At 34.4% G+C, this 25092-nt stretch overlaps 1 long non-coding RNA gene across 1 annotated transcript in view; it reads right to left on the bottom strand.

The window, feature by feature from the left end:
• LOC129145425 (uncharacterized) overlaps positions 1-25092 on the bottom strand; it is a 136793-nt gene that overhangs the window by 93482 nt on the left and 18219 nt on the right. The window contains exon 2 of the long non-coding RNA XR_008550961.1: positions 7201-7327. This is a non-coding gene — a long non-coding RNA (uncharacterized LOC129145425). The remainder of the gene's footprint in view (positions 1-7200; positions 7328-25092) is intronic.

Here is a 25092-nt window from a genome sequence, read left to right as displayed (position 1 = left end):
GCATCCTTCCTTCCTCATTAGCAATTAATTTACAAATGTTTATTGAGTGCCAATAAGATTCCAAGATTTACAATTTGGCATTTCAAAATTTATATTAACCAGAATGCTGAATATTCATTCATTGAATGAACAAGTGCTAAAGCTTGAAATCTCACCAGCACTATCACTTAACTTATAGAAGTAGTTATGATCTGTGCAATTAGAGACTTAATTTTTAATAAAGCAAATAAGGCAATATTTATAGGCAATGGACAAAAAATATTGTCTACATTTATAATAATTTAATAATGGTTATTTTATCAGTTAAGGCAATACTACTCTGCATATATTTGAAAGATGTAAATATACAATAAAAGTATCACCTTATAAAATTTAGCTTACTCGTTCAATGTATAAAAATTCACCAAAGACTGTGAGAAAAATACAAGATTTATATGTACTAGCTGTTAAATCATCATTGCAATGAAACTTTTGATCTGGTAATTAAAAAAGAAGCCTAGTGAGATTATCTGATAGGTTTATCATCTTGCCTGAACCTTGGATTCAGCATGTTGCATTATCAGGCATGGTGTGGTGAGAACTGGACTATGACTCTTCTTTAATAGAAACAAAGTTGTTTAATATTTAAAAGAGAACTGTCCTTATCATTCTGTACTACATTTCCAAAATATTCCCCATGTAATAAAGTTTCTTTTCCCATAAATTCTTCAGATTACAGCCTCAAGTTTTGTGGAGAAGGATCATAAATTCAATTTTATGTTCATTGATTTCTAGGTGTCTTTGAGACATTAAAATGGAAGTGTCTAGTTGTCCATTGTATATGCTTCTGAAGCTCAGAGGAGGGATTTGCAATAAGATATAAAATTTTGTTAGTCTTCTGCGTAAACAAGAGCTTGTGTAGGGAGAGCACAGAATGAAATGAGAAAAGATTGGGGGACTGGCTTGAGTTTCAATATTTAATGATATGAATAAAGACTATGGAACCTACAAAAGACACAGATGGGGAGTTGGGGGTAAAATAAACATATATATTAAGAGTCTGAAATCTTGGTAATGAAAGAAAGAGAAACCTTTTAAAGAGGCAGGAGAGGCCAAACACAGCTGCTGTGAGTGCCAATAAAATAAACACTAAAAAAAAAAAAATACATTTAATTTAGCAATATGGAAGTTCCTCCTTAAGTAAATCCTCATTATTCATGGATTCCCTACTAATTCACCTATTCACTAAAATGGGTAACCCTCCAGACCAGCATTTGCATTTTAACAATTATTTGTGGATATTCACAAAGAAACAATCATATTGATTAGCCTGTCATATCTATGCTCATCTGATGGTGAAAAACTCATTTTTCTCCTTTTTTTTAGTTTAAAATGCCCTCTCAAGTACTGTTGAATTGTTTGCTTGAGAGAATGGTTAGGTGTGCCTTTTGATGAGTGACTTACAACGTTGTTGGCCATGATTTCAATGTTAAAGAAATAACAGACTAAATGAGGTGTCTTTAAATAGGAACATACATTAAAATAGGTTGGGTATTGATCCACTAATGGAATATATTGTGACCAGAGGCTCACAGGAACTTAATTGCATATTTCTCCAAAGAGCAAATGGTCCCATTTCACTAATTCAGTTTTCATGGTGACATTCAGTTTCATGGTGACGTAACTTTCAATAATAATGAGAATATTTTGCATCGATTAAATAAATGAATCAAATATTTATCAGATATTTGTATTGTAATGATTTAGAGTTCAATGTTATCGTATCACCAACCCATTATTACTTCTCTTAATTATCAGTTTCACTCTATTTCCTTATTTTAGTAGAAATTCATTGATTTCCTTCATTTTAGTACAAACATGGATTTTTTAAATAGCAATTTACTTCCAATTGTGAATTTGGATAAAGCATTTCCTTTTATTATTTTGTTTTTCTTTGGATTATTAGGGAAAACCAGATCACTAAAATTGTCTGGTACTTTATGTATTCTATAATATAGTTTTGTCCTATAAGTAAAATTACAATTATATTTTAAGTTACAATTGTATTTTAAAATTCTTAAAAACATGCTGACCTTACTATTTGGTTTTGATCTTTACCTCTATCCTCAGATTCTTTTCATTAATGATATGTTTATATGTAATATATAATCAAATGGTAATATTTTATCATTACAGCTCTTTTTGGCTACATTATTCTAGGAAATGGAGTTGAAGGCTTTCTTGGAGAACCTACTTAGTCGTTTAAGCTTTCACTGGTCATTCTTTTTTATTTAAACTCAAATGTAGTACTTCAATACCTAAGTCATTAATATGGGGGAAGTAATGATAAAAACTATTTTTGTTTTGTTTTGTTTGCAAACCTTTCTTCCAAATAAAGACTTGTGACAAAGTTCATTTTGGAAAATGTATCCAAATGGAGTTGTTTCCTTGCATAGTGGTAGATGCTTGGGCCTCATCCCAGTGAAACCACCCTACATAGTTTTTTCTGATGGGATTTGCGATTTCGCTTAACCCAGGTAGGATTCTGAATATCATAATTTAAAATACATGAGACAATACATTGAAAACCATGCTCTAGTGAAGAAATATGCTAGTTACCTTTTGTGTGACATAAATGAGTCCTTTATGTCACTGAATTCATATCAGTGAAAGAATTTTATGTACTATAGAAATAAAACATATTCTTGAGACATTGCTAGGAATATGAGTGAAGGCAAAATCTAGATGTCATTGTTTCCCAAAGAAGCTAATAAAAATATGTACTAACTACGTTTTTCAGGAGACAGAGGTACTAATAAAAAAGAAAAAATAACAGTTTTTGCCTTGTTTAAAAATAATTTTTCTGCCTGAATAACCTGGTTTTTCTGATGGCCAATTTCAAGGAAGATTTGGATTTAATTTATCGTAGAGTGGTTAATCAAGTTTGAAGTTATTTCGCAAGAAATCTTATTTGCTACAAAAGGCAATAAAACCTGATGAAAAGCCAAGGCCATTTTTTAGGGGGTACATATTTAGAAATGGTCACTTATTAATCTTTTAGCTATAGATACTGTAAATAATCAGGTGAGTGACAATAGGCAAGGTAGATGCTGAAGGAATGGGGCCAAAGAGGACTATTATATAGTCCATGCCTAAAGATTAAGATATTTAAAAAAAATCAAAATATTGCAAGTCACCAATTCTAATGCATTTTATACCTTTTACATGTTATCATCCAATTATATAAGGAAACATTTTGCATGTTTTCATTTCCTTTAAAATCCCTAATGAAGTTTTATTTTTTCCATTATGCTTTGCTGCCCTATGAATTGTTCTCATTGGCTCATCTGCTCTATTATCATTACTAAATTCTCCATACAAGGAGTAAAATAACTATTTCTCTCTGGAAGTACCTTCTTGATAGAGTCGCTGTGTTTGATCATTTTTTCCTACCTCTTCAATGGACACTTAAATTCATATTAATTATTTCTATTTTTGCAAATCACTTGTAACAACCAACTGAAAAATAATAAGGAATGCATTTCAAGTTTTATTCATAGATGAAGATTCACATATAGCATGATATAATCATTTTCTATTTATTTACTACAAAGAGATAGTAAGTGTTAAATACATATTTTTAATTTTTCAAACAGCAAAGTACAATTTTCCCCTTTTAAATAATTGTTTTTGTATCCATTTCCTGCAAGCATGCGTTCAGGAAGTGATAAAGTAGACACAATTGCTGATGGATTTTTCAGTGGCTCATGCCAAGTTGTTTCCTGGTGCCAAACACAATAGATCAGGAAATATGGCACGTGACCAGAAAGCTCTTATTGTTTAAATCAGTTTTCTTTCTCACTATGACTTTAAGCAAAAATTCCCCAGAATATTTAAGTATTTCTTCACCAAGATGAATGGGATTACAAATGTTCCTATAGTTATCTTCTTGCATAATTTTCAAACTAACACTTAGAATTCCCAAATTATGAAGTAGTTTAAGAAATTCATAATATTTTTTTTAGAATAAATGAAATAAAACATATTTTAGATGAAAAGATTGAATCAGTGTAAAGCAAAAATATCTCACTATCATTCTCATGAATTTGATTTCATTTAAAGCAGTATTTACTCAATCTACTTATTAAGGTTGTATTATAATGTTATATGTTACATAAAATGCTACATAAACAATGTTGTTTAATGTGATAAATCACAAATTTTTTTACTGTAAAGTTTTATGGGTTTAATAGGTCTCCTGGCTTTTGTTTCTAAGACCTAATTTGAGGAATGCAGAATTAGCTGTCTGTCTTTTCCATGGGGTCACAAGAGGTGTATAAAACTGTTAATTTTCCCATCTTTATTCCCAAATATTTATTAATACATAAAACATGTTTTCTTTCTCTCCACAGATCCCAGACTTCTATCACTTTTTAGCTGTTCTTTTGTACTTAGTATAAATTTGACTTGCATACTTATGCATGTTTTTCTCAAAGACTGGAATTAAGTTTTTTTTTTTTTTATGGGAACACTGTATTCAAATAATCAGAAGTCAAACACAGACTTTAAAAATATTATTCACATTCCATAGGGTCTTTCCAAACACAAAGAACACATCATCTTTACATGTGGGCTATTTATATAAACATTCTAAAAGGTAAGCCTGTTGAGATAAATTAATCTATTTCACTTTAAGCTGTGAGAACATAAATTCATCACAATCTAGGAAGACTTTGGCTTCTGCTGGTAAACAACATACTCAGTGAATTATCTTCTTCAAACAACCTAGTTCAGTGAAGAACTATCCTTTAATTGTTTAGATGTACTAAATGCTCTATTCTTGGGGGATAGCAGGTTTGAGAAAGTACCAAATATAAACATGTTAAGGTACAGATCATAGTTCTATTGATAATGTTGAACCAGGGTTCAGGCTCATGGGTTCAGGCATTCAATGGAATCTTAACATTTTATTTCTTTTAAGAAATGGAATGAAAACAAAGAAGTCAGGAAGGAAACAAACAAACAAAATCTTATTTAAAAATTATTTCTTTAGGGAGGTAATATACTGCAATGGTGAGTATATTGAGCTAAGTAATGAGAATATTCTTTTTTCATCTACACTCAACTCTAAATTTATTATGAAATAAACTTCAGTACCAAACACTCAATGAGTCTGAGAGAAAAAAGCAGAATATAGGCTGATAAACTGGCAAAAAGAATGAGAGAAGGAAAGAAGATGGGAAAAGAGATACAAAACTGTGATGACAAGGAGAGAAGCAAGGAGGAAGACAGACAGAAATATACAAGCGCACATAGACACAGAGAGGGAAAAGCACTTTTGTCCTCTGCTAAGTTTTTTTTTTCTTTCTTCTGTGACCCAGTTAAGATCCTCTTTTCCAAACAAGGGTGCTGATCACAGTGTTCCCAAAATGATTAAACTTCTGGATAGGTACAAATCATTGTCCAAAATAAATATAGGATGGGTAAACCAGACAGACAGACATCTTTTATTTATTTTTACAAATACTTTCCCAACTTCAATAAGCAAGAGGAAATCTCACTGAAGTTAAAAGAAAAAAAGCAAACAGGTGCTAAAAATAAAAACAAAGAAATTTTAGTTGATATTTACTGGGGAGGCAAAAGCTTGTGCTGATAAGAGCAAAAAAGGGAAACAGGCTTAGGAACATAATTATTCTGCACCTTATCACCAAAATGGACCAAAAAAAAAAAAAAAAGCCTTATTGGTTATCTGATCTTAATCAGAAATTTCCCTGAAAACTTCTCAGAGAACACAAATTTTCCCAGTCCTATAGACAATAATCTATTGCCCTAACATGTTTCCAGTTGTGATATTTTGACAATCTCAATTGTAATATTGCTCCAATACTCAAAAACTATGGGACAATAATTCACTATTACTTATAGCTGGCAGAGTGCCCAGACACAGTGGTTAGAACTAAGATAGATTTACAAATTAAAAAACAATTATAATAAGATTATCTCATGACTCTTATATTTTAACATCTTATATTCACAAAACAACTATTAAGTGTTAGCCATCACTCTAACTTTATGTAAAAATATATCTAAATCCTAAACACTTAAGTTGCATTTTTTTAAAGATTCATTTATTTATGCATACAAGAACTGGGGTACAGGCCAGAGATACGGGGGTGGGGGAAGAGGATTCACCAGAGACAGAGTAGGGAACAGAACAGGCTGAAATACACCGCTGAGGGGAGCAGCAGGCGAGACAGGAGATGTCTGCTTCGCCATGTGGGCTGCTCCCTGGCCAGCTGGGGATAGAACTCGTGCAGCAGAGGTTGTGGATTTCTTCAGGTTGTGTCTTAAACCCTTGCGCCTCCAGGGAGGCCCATAAGTGGTAATTTTTAAGGCATTTTTTGGTTCTCTACAATATGGGTACTTTTATATATTCCTTAGGATTTCTCCAACTTCCTAACTTTAATATTTGTGATTCTCCACATCTTATTGGTTTTATTAGGTTGAGAAATATTCTTGTAATTGACTTACATTTTGAATATAATCTTTTAAAGGAAAAGAGTTTACCCTTTCCCCACCAAAAGAACAACAAAAGACTTGTTTAATAATTCTATGTATTCTTAGAATCAAGAAAATGTAATATGTAATCTATAGGTGAAGCAGTAAATGGTTAAATATGTAAGAAATAAGTATTATATCTCTTACTATATAGACTTACTATATCGCTCACAAAGACTTATAGTTAGTAATCATATTATAAATACTTTTTCTATAGACTAAAAATATAAGAAACTTGAAAGATTCATCTGGGTAGTTCTAGAAGATTTTGCAACATTGTTTATTTAAAATAATTCTTTATCTCACAGGGGAGATTCCAGGAATTTTTCTCTGCTTGGATCAAAACTTGGCTTTGAATTTGAAGTATTTATTATTCAAATTTAAAACCACAATTTCTTAACACTTTTGCCTGATAGTAATTTCTATAGATACAGAGAGTGAGGTGTGAAAATCCAGACAAAATCAAGATATCTTTGACAAGGTGTTTATCTTATAAATTTTACTATGAGGAAGACTTTTGAAAGTGAGCACCACAGATACCAAGAGCACCCAGGACAGTTCAAGTCTAGTTAAGGAGAAATTTGCCATTGGCTTAAACAAAGTCATTACTGTAGAATGACCCAAACACAAAGGAATCAGACCACATGGGTTGCATCTGCTTACCTCATATTTTCACTTTATTTTGGTGTGCTGACATTTGGAGTGGCTCTTATTGGTCTGGAATTAGCTTTCTTATCTCGTGAAACATCTGCACTGTATTGTTCCAAAGGATTAGCTCCCACTGGGGATTCTGTGAAGTCAGGACAATGGAGGTCGTTAAAGGTGCAAACATTTATTTTCCGGTCTCTAATTCAGCAGGGGAAAGCCTGCAGCTGATGGATTTTTCTTTTTTAATCCTTAACTCAGCATTCTTGCAAATCTAACTAAACAACAGTGAACCCTGCTAGCATTGTTATACTGCAGTGGATGACATTAGGAATTCAGAATTATTTACCCAGTAAGAGGAGAGAGGAAAAAGTGAGTTTCATGAAAAAGTTAGGAGTTGAAAGCCAACTGGAGTATGTCTTTAAGAGTGGTGCTTGAGATGATTCTGAGTGGGGTAGCACAGCATGGTTTTAGGGGGGATTACACATTAAAATATGCTTTCCTCCTGCAGCTTTGCAACTTGCAATTAACATTTTCCCCTCCTTTTCATCTGGTGTCTCTAATTCCATTAACTGTCCCCTCTCCAAATCCCCTGGGAGTGCAGTTAGGGCTTACAGCACCAATATTTGCTAGGCATAAGTCATGAGAAAACACAGTGTATGGAGAAACACATTTCTTAGTGCTATGTGTTTAATTGTGTTCCTTTAAAACAGATAGGATGAAGACATAGCCCCTAGTGCCAGAATATGTTCTTATTTCAAAATAGACTCTTTGCAGATGCCATTAATTAATTTTTTAAAGAGTTATTTATTTATGCATACAAGAACTGGGGTTCAGGCCAGAGATGTGGGGAGTAGAGGATTCACCAGAGACAGAGTGGGGAACAGAACAGTGGATTGACTGAAATACACTGCTGAGGGGAGCAGCGGGTGACCCAAGTGGGTCAGCTCCCTGGCCAGCCGGGTATCGAACTCATGCTGCAGTGGTTAGGGCTAGGGATAGCTTCATAGTTCTGTGGTTTTTGTTTCTTTTTTTAAAATATATATTTTTTTAAAGATTTATTTATTTATTTATACAAGCACTGGGTACAGTCAGAAGCGCAGGAGGGTGAGAGAATTCACCAGAGACAGAGCGGAGAGCAGAGCAGGCAGATTGACGAAGTACACTGCTGAGGGAAGCAGGGGGCGGCAGGAGAGGTCTGCGCGCCATGTGGGACCCTCACCCGGAGGCCGAGGATCGAACCAGCGCTGCAGAGGCTGCGGGCAGCTTCGCAACCCAGTGCTCAACCGCTGCGCCACCAGGGAGGCCCCATCGTGCTGTGTTTTAAGCCCTTGATCCAACAGGGAGGCACAAATGCTGTTAATTTAGATGATGTCATATTGGAAAAGGGGGGATGCTACTCCATTATGACTGGTATCCTTGTAAGAAGTTGGACACGTGCAGCAGAAAGAAGGCAGGTGATGGTGAAGGCAGTGATTGGATGTAGACACCCACAGGTTCAGAGATACCAGATGGCTAGCAAACCATTCCCCAGAAAGGAGAGGCTTGGGAGGATTTCCTTACAGATTTCAGAAGAAGCATGGCCTGCTGACACCTTGATTTTGCACTTCTACACACCATAACTGTGAGACAATACATTCCCCTTATGTTAAGCCACCTATTGGTAGTATTTGCTAAATGCAACCTTAGGAAACGGATACACTTAGTATGATACAGCAAATAAAATGGGTTAAATTTCAATTTAGGTTTCCAGGACTGCAAGAACAAAATATCCATACATTTCTTAACCTCCTAAGTTGTTTTGGGGTCATTGCACAGGTAGAGCAGTTATGGAAAAGGGGTTCGGGTTGCTACAGAATTACTCAAGCAAGAGTGTGTTATCCCAATTTTCCCTGCATAGGAAAGTATATCCTTTAGTTTTTATTGAGTTCTCTAAAAATACATCGCATAACACCTCTGTAAGGTTGGCTACTTTTGAGCTCTCTCAAGTACATGATTTAAATGTCAATTATATTTATTAAACCAATATTTTCTGGATTCTGATCGACAAAACTACAATTTTGTGGGTTCTTATCCATGAGTGGGTAATAAAATCAATTTGGAGGGTAACCCTCCCACCCCAAAGTGAAATAAAACACAATAGAAATTGAAAGGAACACTCGTACATTATCCGAGTTCTGTATGTCTACAACTATGTGTGGAGGAACATGGTATGAAGGTTCATACACACACACACACACACTCACACACACACACTCACATATATGCATACACTTGCCAATTCTAAGCTGCATTATAAACATTTCTTACTATGGGTCTGTAGTGGCAGGAAGGCCTCTGAGCATGTTTTCTACGATTTGAGCGGACCAGATTGGGTAAAAGGAGAGTCCTGAGCCCTTGGCTTTCTCAGGCTTTTATTGAGCTTTTTACCTGTAGTTCAGCAATAAGGTACACAGCAGTCAGGGTTACAGAGGGAGGGGGGTGAGGGGGCTTCCAAGTCCCCCATAAATCTTCACTCTGTTCCTCTCTCTCTTTTGCCTCTGCTTCTCTTGGTGAATATCTCAATACTGAGCCATGGCCCACAGAGGTAAACAACATAACTTACAGCAATGTAACAACTGCAGGTGCCCCATCAGGCACGACAATCCTAATGTAGGAGGGCAGAAAAGCCTGAAAACCATTTACCCCACAGGGTCACAAAGAAAAATATTTGAAGCCTTAGGTTTCGAATCTATCCCAAAAGTGACTACCACTTTATTACATTAAGAAATCCAGAATATGGGCCTCCCCTGGAGGCACAGCGGTTGAACGCTGGGCTGCGGAGCTTCCTGCAGCCTCTACAGAATCAGTTTGATCCCCGGCCACTGGTGAGGGTCCCGCATGGTCCGCAGACCTCTCCTGCTGCGCCCGCTGCTCCCCTCAGCAGTGTACTTTGGCCCTTCTGCCTGTTCTGTTCCCCACTCTGGCTCTGGTGAATTCTCTTACTGTCCCATGCTTCTGACTGTACCCAGTGCTTGTATAAATAAATAAATGGATCTTTAAAAAAAAAATATCCAGAATAAGTGGAGTTAAATAAATTTAATATGCTTAACTTTCAGGTTTGTGGTGAGAAAAAAAATTTCATGATTCAATATTTTTTTCAATTGTAGACTTGCCAGGAGTTTAAAATATCATGAAATTTTCTATTTGCTTTTTGAATAAGTTTCCTTAGTTATCTGTGCCTACCACTCTAGAAACAATAGGACAAGGAAGCATATTATAATAAACATTTAAACTTTGAAAATACAACATCAACAAACAGAACAAAAACCAAAACATCTGTGAAAAAATAGCACACGTAAGAACTTTCCTCATAAAACATTCAGAAATAAACAACACAATGTGTTGTTAACTTGCACATTCTCCTGCCCAATATGTCAAAGAATCCCTTTACTCTTTTTCTCTCACAGACCATCTAGCCAATTCCTTCAAAGACAAAATAAGAGATTTGCGGCCCAGAGATATAAAATTTTTGAACAATGACAGCAGGGAAAAAGCTGGGCTCAAGCTAGGCTTGACCCTGCTGTCCTAATTCTCAGATAACACTTTTTAAACCCATATCTTACCTCTTTGTAGAACAGTCAGATCAATGATATTTTTAAAGGCTACAAACTGCCAAAACAGCAAGACAAACATGGAAAATATGAGTAGTGTTAAAATAAGGAAAACAACTGAATGGACAATTAAATTCTTCCCACAAAGAACAAGTCAGTTCCAAAATACTTCACCGGATGCTTCTATCAAATATTTAGAGAAGAAATTATATTAGTCTTCAAAATCTTAAGAAAAAAAAAAATAGAGGAGCTGGGCCTCCCTGGTGGTGCAGGGATTAAAGTCTCAGCACTATGAAGCTATCACCAGGTACTACAGCACAAGTTCTATCCCCACCCAGGGAGCTGACACACATGGCACAGCAGAACTCTCCTGTCTCATCTGCTACCCACCTCAGCAGTGTATTTTAGTAGACCTGCGTGTTCTGTTTCCTACTCTGTTTCTGGAGAATCCTCTCACCCCACCCCCCGCACCTCTGGCCTATACCCCAGTTCTTCTAAGCATACATAAATAAATTAACTCTTTTTAAAAAATGGATGAGGGAGCAATATTTCACAACCTTTTTATGAGACCAGTTTTGGTCTGATGACAGTGTACCAGGCCAACATCACAAGAAAACTGAATTACAGAACAATAAATGTACATGGACACAGATAAAAAAAATCCTTAATATTGACAAATAGAATTTTATAATCTACAAAAAGTATTATACAGAACACCCAAATGAGATTTATATCATGAATGCAATATTGGTTTAAAATTTTAAAATCTCTTAGTGTGATAATACAATATTTATAAAGAACAATCTCAATCATTTCATAAAATATATAAGAAATACTTAAAAACCTCATGCCCATTCCAAAAAAAAAAAAATCAATTAATTAGAAATTGAGGAAAAGTCTTCAGTTTGATACTGATATCTGGAAAACTCACAGTAAACATAATACTTAATAAAAATCTAAATGTTTCTTCCTAAGGTTCAGAAATCACACAAAAATATCTGTTCCTGACACTTCTAGTCAACACTTTACTGAAGTTTCTTTCTTTCTTTTTTTTTTTTTGAAGATTCTTTCTTGAGAGTGAAATTTAGTCATAAAGAGAAATAAAAGGCATATGGTTTGGAAAGGAAGAAGTAAAGTTGACTTTATTCTCAGATAATATGATCCTGAATGTTAAAAACCCTACAGAACCCACAAAATTTCTGCTAGAATTAACCAATCTGTTCAGCCATGCATTTCCACAATATATAAGATCAATATACAAAAAAGTCAATAACACATCTATATAGTAACACTAAATGGTCTTTAAAAATCTTTTCATATAGCATCCAAATGAATAAATATAAGTAAAGTCAACCAAAATGCAAAATATATACACTATAATTATAAAACATTGCTGAGAGAATTAAAAATCTAAATAAAAAGACTTCCCTTGTTAAAGGTTTAGAAGACTAAATTGTTCTTACAGCAATTATTCCTGAATTTTAAAATCCTTATTAAAATCCCAGGAAGTTTTTAACTGAAAATTTATAAGCTGATCCAAAAAGCTATATGTAAATGAGAAGGACCCCGAATATGAAAAGTAATCTTGAAATGAACAAAGTACTTAATACTACTTGATTTTAAACTGACTACAAATCTAAAATATCAAGATAGTGAGGTAACTGCCCTAGAGATAGGCATATAGATCAATGGAACAGGAATCTACCTCCAGAAATTAACTCTTAACTTGATGGTCATAATAAATTCAAAGGGGAATTTTCACCTAATGATACTGGTACATTTAAGAATCCCTTATATAAAAGGATGGATTTAGTGTCTAACTTCATTCCATATGTAGAAATTGATCATAGACCTAAATTTGCAATCTAACACTATGCAATACAAAGGAGAAAATTCTTATGATCTCGGGTTACTCAAATAATTTTTTTTGTAAAGATTTATTTATTTATTTATTTATACAAGCACTGGGTACAGTCAGACGCGTGGGAGGGTGAGAGAATTCACCAGAGCCAGAGCAGGGAACAGAACAGGCAGACTGACGAAGAAATACACTGCTGAGGGGAGCAGCGGGCGCGGCAGGAGAGGTCTGTGCGCCATGTGGGACCCTCTCCAGCAGCCAGGGATCACGAACCAGTGCTATAGAGGCTGCGGGCAGCTTCACAGCCCAATGCTCAACCGCTGCACCACCAGGGGAGGCCCTACTCAAAGAATCTTTAAGCATGATACCCAAAGCAGGATTAACAATAGTAACATATATATGCATGCATATACATATATATGTTAAATTAGATCAAGAAATAAAAAAAGGGATGCACTTCAAAAGACATAATTACAAAAAAAAAAAGGAAAGAATCAGGGAAGAGATGAATAGACAGGATTTTTAGAGTAATGAAAATACTTTCTTATGATACTGCAATGATATCTACCTTTCATTACATTTTCTCCAAACCACAGAATGTGTAACACCAAGAATGAACCCTGAGATAAACTATGAACTTGGGTAAAAATGATGCGATATATCAGTTCATCAGTTGTTAACATTCTTTCCAGTGAGATACTGTTGATAGTGGGAAAGATTATCAATAGGAGTGGTTATGGGAATCCTTTTTATCTTCCTCTCGATTTTTATGTGAATCTAAAATTGTTCTTGAAAACAATTGAACAATAAACTACAGATTGGAAGATGATTTTTACAAATTCTAGATCTGATAAAATACGCATATCCAAAGTTTATAAAGATCTTACGATTCATAGTAAGAACAGAAAGAGGTCCATTAAAAATTGGCAAAAGCATTCCACCAGATTTCTAGAACTGCTATAACTAAGCACTACAAAATAGATGGTCAAAACTAGCTTTGGTCTTCAAAATATCTTCTGGGAAGCCCAAGTAAGCTCATAACAGTTGCAAATGGACATTTTACTGAAAAGATATACAAATCATCAGTAAGCATAAGAAAAGATGTTCAACATCCACAGTCATTATGTTGATGCACATTAAAACTACATTAACATATCACTTCATACACATTTGATAAGCTATAATAAAATTGAAGGACTTGAATATCAACACGAATGCAGAGAAACTGGAAATAAGAAACATTGCTCACGGGAATGTAAAATGGAGTTTGGCACTTTACTGAAAGATTAAAAACAACTTTACTATACAACTCATTAATTTATCCCCTAGATGTGGACACAAGAAAAATCAAACCATATGCCCACAAAGACTTATAGATGAACAAGTATGGCAATATTACATATACCATTCAAGAGCCCTAAACAATTTAAAATGTCCATCAATTGAAGACATGCTATACAAAATGTGGTTTATCTATTCAACAGAATGATATTTAGCAATAAAATGGAACTTGGTACAAGGATACATCCTAAAGACATTAAGCTAAGTGAAGAAAGTTTGATTCAAAACACTACATACGGTGTGACTCAATTTAAATAAAATGTCCAGGAGACAGAAACTTATAGAGATGGAAGATCAGAGTTTCCTGACGTTAAGTGTGGAAGTAGGATTGACTGCCAAATGGGATTCAAGTTGTAGTGATAGAAATGATCTAATACTGAATTGTGATTATTGCTTCAGAACTCTGTAAATTAACTAAAAATCACTTTTTGTCCATGTATAACAGGTGATTATTATGTAAATTAATTATCTTTTTGTACAGTACCCCACCCTTCAGATGAGTGAGTTTCCTAGTAAATATTATTTTTTTTTTAAATTTTAGGCATTACTTCTTTGGAAAATGTCCATATTGAGAAATATGTTGAATATATTTATCTCTCTTCATGGAGTCATTATTTTTCCTTTTTTTTTGCAGGCTATTCTTTCTCTATTTCTACTTTCCATGTTTATTTCTAATGTCCCTGGACTTATATAATACATGGAATACAAGGAACTCACCTCTACTGAAGTTCAATTCATTCAAAAGAATGTATTGCACTTAGCAGCAACATTTTGCTTTACTTATTTCAAATTAAACCATCTAATTTAGTCTTTCTACCTTGCATTATTTATCACTATACACTACAGAAATAGCAAAATACCTGGCATCATAAATGTTTAATGCATGTCTGTTTAAGAGATTTTTTCTAAACTTTTTGTATAAATTCATATTTCATTTATTTCTTCCATTTGGATGGATATTTATGTATGTATATATATATGTAGTCATGTGATTATGTGAACCTATAAAGTCATGTTATTTTATTTAAACTTTTATCTAAGTGTGTTTTTCTTCATCTTAGTAATCTAAGGGAAATATTGGAAAAAAATCGTATTCTCGTTATTTATTTATTTAACATCTATCACAATTTCCTCACAATAATCATTCAAACCCTAAGCCAGATGTTGAAAATACACATAATGATCACCCCAATGCAATCACATAGACAATAAATATTAGTAATAATAATATAAATAAAACAATGTAGGTGAATAAAGAAGAGAATGGCAAAACATTTCTATTTGATCACCAATATAGGTACCATCATAAGGTTTTCTGCATTTGTGGGGAACAGCAAGGCATAAAATACTAGAGAGAAATGGAAAGAAGGCTCTCTCTAATTTAACAGAAACATGTTATTATTTACTAACCTACTGTTAAAAGCAACAACTGACAGCCAATCTCTCCATCCTTCCAGCCAGGAACATCACTGTTACAACTCAAGATTAAGGTGTCTGGCTTTCTGCTGTTCTTACTGAGGAGTCTGCATCCTTAATGGATAGCACCACATGTTTGATAGCAATCCATTCCTCTCCTTCAATCCAACCACATGTCCTGCTGGATAGGTAATTCTGTGAGCCACGGCCTTGGAAGCCATTTTTTTTCTAAATGACAACAACTCCAAATTTTTGAGAGCACAGCTAGCAGTTAATAAAGTAACAGAAGACCTCCCTGCTGTCCTCATTTCTTTTTGACTAAGAGACTATGAATAAAATGATAAAGTGATGTTCTTCATTGACTTAGGTAGCTGGTATTGTTTGAAGCATTATGTTAACCTTTTCCTTTTCAAATGTCTACAACGATGATTCTAAAATCAACTGTGGACACTTTTAATCCATTTCATCAGGGACCTTTGGCAATATCTAGTATGTTTTTGATTATGATGCTGGGGAGGGGTTACTTTCCTGGCACAAGAGGAGAGAGGTCAAGGATCCCTCTACACATTCTACGATGCACTTGACAGCACCTGCAGGAAAGAATTAACTGGTCTAAAATGTCAATAGCGATGTTTGCTATTGAAAACCCTGGTCTATAGGTTTTATCCTATCCCTGAAAGTTGGTTTCCAAAGAGTCCTCCATCTCCACCCAACCAATGGAAAACATTAACAACAGAGAAATGTGTCACACAAATGGAGTTAATATTGCTGAATGACCAGAGCAGAGATGGTGGAATTTTAAAATAATTATAAAGGAAACTTGTTCACAGAAAGGCTTGGACTCAGTTTTCTTCAAATTTTACTTCACAGACTTAGAGGGGTGTGTGTGTGTGTTTAAAAATTATTTTATATCTTGATTTTCTGAAAAAAACTTAAAAGAGGATATTACCCCCATTAGAAACCACTCAATATTTAAGAAATCTATGAGACAAGAGTGATTCTAAATAGTTAATAGCTACCCTAGCATCTTAAAGAAGTACCCAAACCTGAACTGGATGCTCTTTCCCCATGGGGCCAGTCATACATATCCACACTCACTCAGACAGGGCGGTTATTTTTTTTAATTTTTTAAAAATGTTTTATTTTTTATGCATACAAGAGCTGGGGCACAGACCAGAGTTGTGGGGGGTGAGAGGATCCACCAGAGACAGAGTGGGGAACAGAACAGGCAGACTTGACTGAAATACACTGCTGAGGGGAGCAGCGGGCGAGATAGGAGAGGTCTGCTGCACCATGTGGGTAACTCCCTGGCTGGCTGGGGATAGAACTCTTGCTCAGTGGCTGTGGGCAGCTTCATAGTGCTGCACTTAATACCTTGCACAGCCAGGGAGGCCCAGCAGTTTAAACACATCAGTGAATCTTATGTATATATTTTGGGGGATAGGAGCAAATAAGATTACCCACAGAAAACCACACAGACATGGAAAAAGGAGCAAACTCCAGGCAGACAGTGGTCCTGGCCCAGAATCATTTTTTTTTTTTTTCATTTCAATGTTACAATGAAATAAATTTGAAGGAAAGAAAGTTCTTGTAGGAATATGTGTGAGAATGCGTGTGTGTGTGAGAGAGAGAGAGAGTGTGTGTGTGTTGTGTGTTTCCTTAGCAATTGGTCTACCTTTCCAATTGGGTATGCTACTGGCAAATTTCAATATGCCCCAAATTTCATATTCTCCTGTCAAATCTCCAGGATAAGTTTCATTTATACTGTTTTATTTTGGAAACCTGGCTGTCACCCTTGATTTTTCCATCTGTCTTACTCACCAGTTCATCTTCCAAACAGTTCTTTAATCTATCTTTTTCTCCTGGCTCCACAATCCTACCTTAATTTTGGCCACTTGCCATCCCTCATCACAACTGCTTCCTCCAGCTACTGTCTAGTCCATTTTCAATGTGGTAGCCTGAGTAATCATTCTATTGTTTAAGTATTGGAAATAGCTCCCTTTTTAACAATATTACGAGAACTCTACTTTTATTAGATTTACTCCTTAAATAGAGTTCAAACTCATGTAAAGTTTATCAAGTTCTTTTAAGTACTGCCCAATCTCAAATTTCTGAAATTCCTTCAGTTCCTGAGATGCCCTACTCTCTTGCCTCCTACTTGTTTTCAGTGTTATTCTTTTGCCAAATTTTAAGTCTGCAATCCAGCCCCAAGATGTCTTTCCCCCTCTTAAATACAGAAACTAGATAATTATTTAATTGCTATTAAAAATTGGCTTCCTTAGAAAACTCTATAATCCTGTCTTGGTGGACATCCATCAATATAAAATCACAACTATCAACAGATACAATTTCATATTTGTAAAATTTGCAATTATATAATTCAATAATACTAAGTGTTGCTGAGACTCAGCAGCCAGATGAGGTGTCATAATACTGATTGTAGCAATATAATTAATTCAATCACTAACAGGAAAAGTATGGCATTTTCTAGTAACGTAAGGATGAAGATACTAAGCCCAGCAAGTCATCCCATAGGTCCAAATCCCTAAAGGTAGTCTCACGTATATGACCCACGGGAGACATAAAAATTGTTCATAATATCATCATGTGTAAAACATCTGTGGTTTATTTATACAGTGCATTGAGCTATAATTCATTTCATCAATAGAATGGAATGTTAAGCTTTAAAATAAATTTTAAACATTAAAAACTGAACATGAATTTATTTTAAAAATAAAATGTTGAACAAAAGTAAATTCACAGATATTAACTACAGTGAGTCAAAATTACACAATTTGTACCCATATACCTAATATGTTGGTACATGCATAGGTATTGTTCAGGGATTTTCCCATATGGAGTGAAATTATAAAGAAAAGCAAGTGATTGATTAAAACACAAGCTGAGATGGTTACTTTGAATGGAATGCAAGATGTGATCAAAGAGGATACACGGAGGGCTTGAAAGTCTCTGGCGTGTTCTCGATCTTAAGTTATGTGTGATATATATGGGCTATTTATTTTATTCTTTTTTGAAATAGTACATGTAAAATTTTATATGTAGCTATACATGCAATATATTTGCTAAATCAATCTATAAACAAAACTTAACATTCTTTTAATTATGCCAAAGTTATAATATATCTTTATAGACTATGTAATATTTCAAAAAATACATTCATGGATTTGCTCTTTGGACAGGCATAATTAAGAGATGACAGGAAAAGCTTAAAACTATTGAAAATTAGTTTTCTTCTAACTTCAGCTTTTAAGTGAATGAGCTTCAGACAGGAGAAATGTGGTGCAATGATGATCTGAATTCATTATAGATAAGAGATTTGTAGGGAATTCCTCAGTATTTCTAATGAATTCAAATAACAAGATTCATGAAGATTAGATATCAAGGAAGTGAAAAATCTTACAAAGATAAGTCATTATCATCTTGTTCATGCTTTCATTATATGTCTAACTTAAATTGAACATTAAAATGCAAGATCATGATTAGTTTGTCCTATAAACCATTAATTAGTTGATAATAAAGAAACTTACATTATCGAAGTATGAATTAAAAAAATGTGAGCTGAAGGCATGGATGTTTTTCAACCTGTGAAAAACTTATTTTTGAAGGTGAAAATGTAAGGTTCTTGACAATACTTCCAAATAAAACATAAATAAGGCTTAAAATATTTTATGTAAAAAATTGTAAAGCATAATACTATCTTTAGCAGTCAACAACTTTTGCATAAGAGGAATTAATTTAGCTGAGCTTTCCAATGGGAGAATAGTCCTAAAAAGCATAGTAGTAATAGAGAGGCAGTTCTAACCATCTATGTCTAAAACTTCTCTGGATGATTCTTATTACAACCAAAAAAAATGAGTAACAGCTCTTTATTTGCAAATGTTACAAATTTTCTGTGGCAGCTAGTATTTAATAATGACAATGATTACAGTTAAGAAAGTTTTCAGAATTTTCATGTGTCAGTCACTGAGCTAATTATTTTTATAGACTTCATCTAATTTTTGAGGAGGTACTTTGATGATTTCTATTTTTCAGATGAGTGAATTTAGTAATACTAATTGTCTTGCCTACAAATACAACAACTAGTAAATGTCAGAACCAGGATTTGAACCCAGGCAACAGACTGTAGCAGAGTATGTGTTCTGAACTGAGACTTACACTTTTACTCCATATTAAATTATTAGAGGAATCGTTCCAAGAGAGAGAAAAAAGTAAAATAAAAATCAAAGAATAAATGAAAATTTCCACAACTGATTTAAGAAAATTAGTTCCTCATTATGAAACGGAAGTGACTAATTTGCTACCAAAAATCCCTTAGTTGTCACAAGCTCAGAAAGAGGATGTTGTATGAGACAGCTATCAAAGAGGTGAATATAATCTTCAGCTGAATTAATATGAAAAAGGGACTGTTTCTGGAATAAAAAGGTGATCTAGCTTGATATTCTGTAAGTCATTAAAACACATCTGAAATACTGTGTTCAGCTTTGGATGTTATATTTTACAGAGAATTTATACCTGGCTATAGAGACTAGAATATAAACAAACATGTCTGAAAAGCATATCATAGAAAACACAGATAAAATACTTCAAACAATTTCACTATAAACTAGTTACTTGTTATGATGACACAATAATTTTCTCTAAATATCAGAGAACCACAAGGAAAAAGAAGAATTTGACATGCACGTAATACTTTGTGCAGAACTATACCCACCATTTAGAAATTACAGTATTGAATTTACTCTCAATATCCTGCAAAAGAGTTCATTCAGACCTCTTCAAGTGACAGAAGTCAGCTAAGGAGATACTCATTCAGAGAGTTGAAATTGAAGCTGAGTGAATTCCTGTCAAAACTATTACACTGGTCATTTCTGCACAGAGTGGAGGTTGTACTCTATGGATTCTCAAGTGTCTTCAGTTTCTCAGATCAAATTTTATGCCTGCCTTTAATGAAAAATCAAGAGAACGGAAAAGATAATTGCCCCCCCCCAGTTTTACTCTGCACTAGCTAAATAAAAGTATAATTCAATTTAAAATAATTTATAACCCTTCTGATCTACAAACCATTTTCCATATATCATGTGCCACATGCAATATGGTACTGCATTTTGTTTTCAAGGGATACTTTTAAGAAAATGTGTTTGTGCATATTCCCGACAAACAAAATAGTATTTATATCATACATATTAAATGCCTAACAAAATGTCTTTAGTTTTTTTAGCAGTAAGAATCCAAAGGTGTATTACTAATTTTGTTTTTGAATTTGACATAAAGCATGCCCAATTTTGTCCACAAGCAGGTAAGTTGTATGACTGGTGGTCTAGAGGATCTTGCATGGAGAAACAGACAGTCTAGGCTTTCTACATTTCCGCATGATGGTCATCAGATTGAGGGATGGGCTTCCTTGTGGCAGATGCTGACTGAACAAATTCTTTATGATGATTCAGTATCAAAACAGTATCTCTTCCAAAACTCATCTTTCTCAACCTGTCTTCCTTCATAATTATTGTCCTCTCTGTCTCTTGCTCTCTCTCTTTATATGTATATATATATATATTATATACACACACACAAACACATACATATTTACTCCTATATATGTACACATATATACACATGCACATATGTATATATTATATGGTATTACACACACATATATATATTATAATTTATTTATTTTTACGGCAATGTTGGGTACCTACATCAGGTATTACCACCATAGTGCACCCACCACAAACTCACTCATATTCCACCACTATAGACCATGTACTCTAAAATCAACAAGTAGTGGACTGGGTGTCGGTGGGGAAAAATTAATTAGGTTGAGAATCCAGAAGCCTGAATTGCCAGATTTCATTACAGCCTAGACAGGTAAACTTGAAGCCATGTAACAAATTTTGGACTGTTGGATATGACTATAATAGGAATTATGGGGTTATCCTATTTAACTCACCAGGAAATAGAACAACTCAAACTTGCTCTGATATATACTTATTCACTGCATTGAACTAGATCCTAGTTCAACTAGGGGAGTGTAAAGCAAAGTCAGTGGCTTATAATACCTCGCTAATTTAGATATCAAGCAGAAATGTAGACTAGAATAAACCACTCAAAGGTGCATTTTCATTTGTTTCCATTATATAGTGCATCCCTGAAATGTGGAAAGTACTTGAGTTATTTACATAAATTTTAAATAATTCACATTTAACCCTGACATCATTATTATTGTTCCCATTTTCAAACTGAGGAAAACATAACTAAGAAAGAAGATTGACACGATTCAGATTAAAGCTCAGGTAATTTGAATAAGCTTTGAATAAGCTAATAAAAGTCTATTTGTCAGACCACCTAAGTGCTATCTAGACACACAGCAAAAACTTTGAGCCAATTCTACAATCAGTAAAAGCATTAATGGAGCAATGAACAAATACAAAATAGCTAATAAAGAGGGTAAAAGTATAAATAACATTAAAAGGTGTCAATATAATTTGATTAAAGTTTTAACCACAAACATTTAATGGCTCAATTCTGACTTTCTTTTAGATTCATATTCAGTAAGCCACTACTCCTGTTTCCTCTTCCAAGCTCAAGGCTAATTCCAACTGAAAAGCAATTCTGCTCTAATCAACATGAAGCATTCTGATGCAGAGAGATAATGTCCTTGGGGAAGTTTCTAGGTTTGTGAGGTATTCTATAATGTAACTGTTTCCTGCCTACCCAGTTCCCTGTTTTCATGTTTCTTTGAGGTTTCTCCTGGTTTCTGGTTACTTAACTTGAAGTGTAACTCTCTTCTAGGAGAAACGACCCTCCCAGTTGCTGATTTTCAGTCACTCCTTGTCAAGAAAGACTGCACATTTTACTATGGCTCCAATACTTTAATACTCCTTGTAGTACTGTTGACTGTCTTTTACTGAATCTCACTGTCTTGCTTCACCTTGTCTTAGTACCTCTGCTTTATAGCCATTTACTTTGAAACTGACAAAATTATTCACAATTTTTCTTTCTTTGCTAGACATAAACAAAACTGAGATATTCTAATCATAGCTGACTTTTCTACAAAAGATAACTTTTTAAGCATGGATGAGGGGCTGATACTAAGAAAGCAAGAATAGACAAACAAATTTTCAAGATATTAGTTCCTAAAGAGAATACCAATATGTTAGCACCAGGGAATTCAAAACTGATCATGCTTATATGCTCCTTGCTTGCCCTGTAGGCAAACAACTTTCGCTGAACCACACTAAGTTGTTGCAGCCCAAAACAACAGTTGCCAAAAATCTCGCTCCGATTTATTGGTTTCTATCTTTTAGAACATAAATAAAGCAATGAATTTTCAAGTAAATGTTTCCCATAATGGAACAATGGATTTTAATTAAATATGATATTTAGTATTTCACACTAAATTACCAAATTACAAGTAATTACTCAATTACATGAACTGCATACTTAGAAGAGACCATCATTATAGGTTCATGACCTGTGGTTTAATAGAAGGAATAATGCAGCTGAAATGTGTGTCTATTCTGACTATTTTAAGAAAAACACTATCACTTTCAAATGTTCTTTTTAACAGTGACTCAGAGTGTAATCATAAAATGCTGCTTCTTTAGAAATTAAGGAAGATACTGTGTGCCCCTGAAGATGCTGACAACATATTTGAAGAATGGTAGCCAGTTCAGCAGCACAGGTCCTCTGTATTCTAGCTTTACAACTGCTCCATCACTAAGACAAGACTTGGATCTCCTTTAAATATGCAAGTAGCGATTAATATCAAGGGGAACTGAAATACCACATTTAACTCAACTACATGGGTAGCTGGCTCACATGAAAATTATTTTATCTTCACCTTTTGGTAATGAGACTGACATTGGAAGTAATAATGTGTAGGCTTTGGGTTTATATTAGATGCCATTGTCTTGTAAGTTTGATAATAAAGTAGTTCATAAATACAGTCATTACATGGCATGATCTTAGACGACTTTAAAATTTATGAAAGATCAAAGTAAACCAAAATACATAATTAAAATTGTAGAAGGAAACTAATGAAATAATCTTAATTTCTGAATTTTTGTATCTATTATTTTTCATAAAATATTTAATATATTAATATTTAGTATTAATTTAGTAGACAAAGATTTTTGTTCCTAGGTCACTTTTTGGGGTGGCAGCATTGGGAGTGGTGTGGGAGGAGAGATATCACTCAAAGCCCATGTGGAGCAAAGGGAAGCCAAGAGGGGTTACACTGGAAGTGATGTGCTGCCCCATCCAAAGGCATCTTATGTTTACTAGCATCGAGTACAAAGTTGATGCGAGTACAGAGTGAGTGTACACATGCTGGGGATGGTATTGGGGATGTAAGCTGGGGGTGGAGTGACCAGGGGTCATTGCCTGGGGTGCTCCATTGTCTTGCCAGTCTAAGCACATTATATCTGTTCTAATATCTGCCTGCTGTTTTCAGCAGATAATTATTTCCCAGTATATTCCTCATACCAGGATTTTTGCCCTTGGTGAGAGTCCCCTGCATGACCCTATACCGAGCTGACAAGTAGGAACTCTGGGCACCAAGACACTATACCCTAAAATGAGGGCCAGGTATCTCACAATCTTATGGCAAACAGCATGAATTATTTTTATACAACCTTTACATATTTTTGAACTTTCATTATTATCATCTTAGACCTTTTTTTTTTTTTCATCTTAGACCTTTTATCAAATATTCTTAAGTAAACATTTACAGGTGATCCTTACACACTGTCCTTATTATCACACATTATCCTTATTATTAAGAGAATAGTCAAACTTTTTCCTCTAGTCTCTATTTTTTAAGTAGGATTTTCTAATGATTCTTCAATACTTAAAATTTAGTTAAGAGTCGAGTCTTGTGATCATCTGCATAATGATATGACTAAGGATTAGTGATATGTAGCTGACATTTATAGCAATTAACCTAATATTTATTTTGCAAATACTGTTGTTAATTTTTCAATTCTCATGCTTAAATAATCATAATGCTTCTTGTTGCTGCTGCTAAAGGGAACAATCTAAATTTTCATCAGCACTCCAGTAAATAGATTGAAGTAGGTACAGAGGGAAAGAGGCTGGAGCACTTTCAAAGGCTTCCAGCACTTGAAGGCAATTGGTTATTTGCTTTTCCACTCAACAATATTTGAGAAAATAAAACAACAAAATGCTCAGGCAGTTCAAATGATAGAAGTTATTACTCCAACTGGAATATGGAATGTAAGACTGAATGTAATTGATACTAAAATCGTAATCCATTAATCAATAAATAAAGTTAAATGACTAACATGGAGTAATCCAAACTTTGATAATTACACACTGATGAAGCAGGAGGATAATTGGATGAAATGGAGAAAAAGGGGCCCTTTTGAAGGGCGAAGGAAAAGGAGGTGAATAATAGAGCATTTGCTTATGTTCCCAGTGTTAACATGACTAGTTTGCTTCTCATCAAAATGTTATGTATAAATTCAAGCTATCCTCATCAATGCCTGTATTTTTCTAAACATTTGTTTATTTATGCATACAAGAACTGGGTATAGGCAAGAGGGGGTGGTGAAAGCATTCACCAGAGACAGAGTGGGGAACAGAACAGGCTGACTGAAACACACTGCTGAGGGAAACAGCGGGCAAGACAGGAGAGCTCTGCTGAGCCAGGTTGTTCCC

This window comes from Talpa occidentalis, unplaced genomic scaffold (genome assembly GCF_014898055.3).
Source record: "Talpa occidentalis isolate TD23 unplaced genomic scaffold, MPIMG_talOcc4v2.1 talOcc4.11, whole genome shotgun sequence".
Classification (NCBI taxonomy): domain Eukaryota; kingdom Metazoa; phylum Chordata; class Mammalia; order Eulipotyphla; family Talpidae; genus Talpa; species Talpa occidentalis.
Note: the sequence above shows the minus strand (reverse complement) of the source record. Positions and strands in the feature narration are given on the sequence as shown.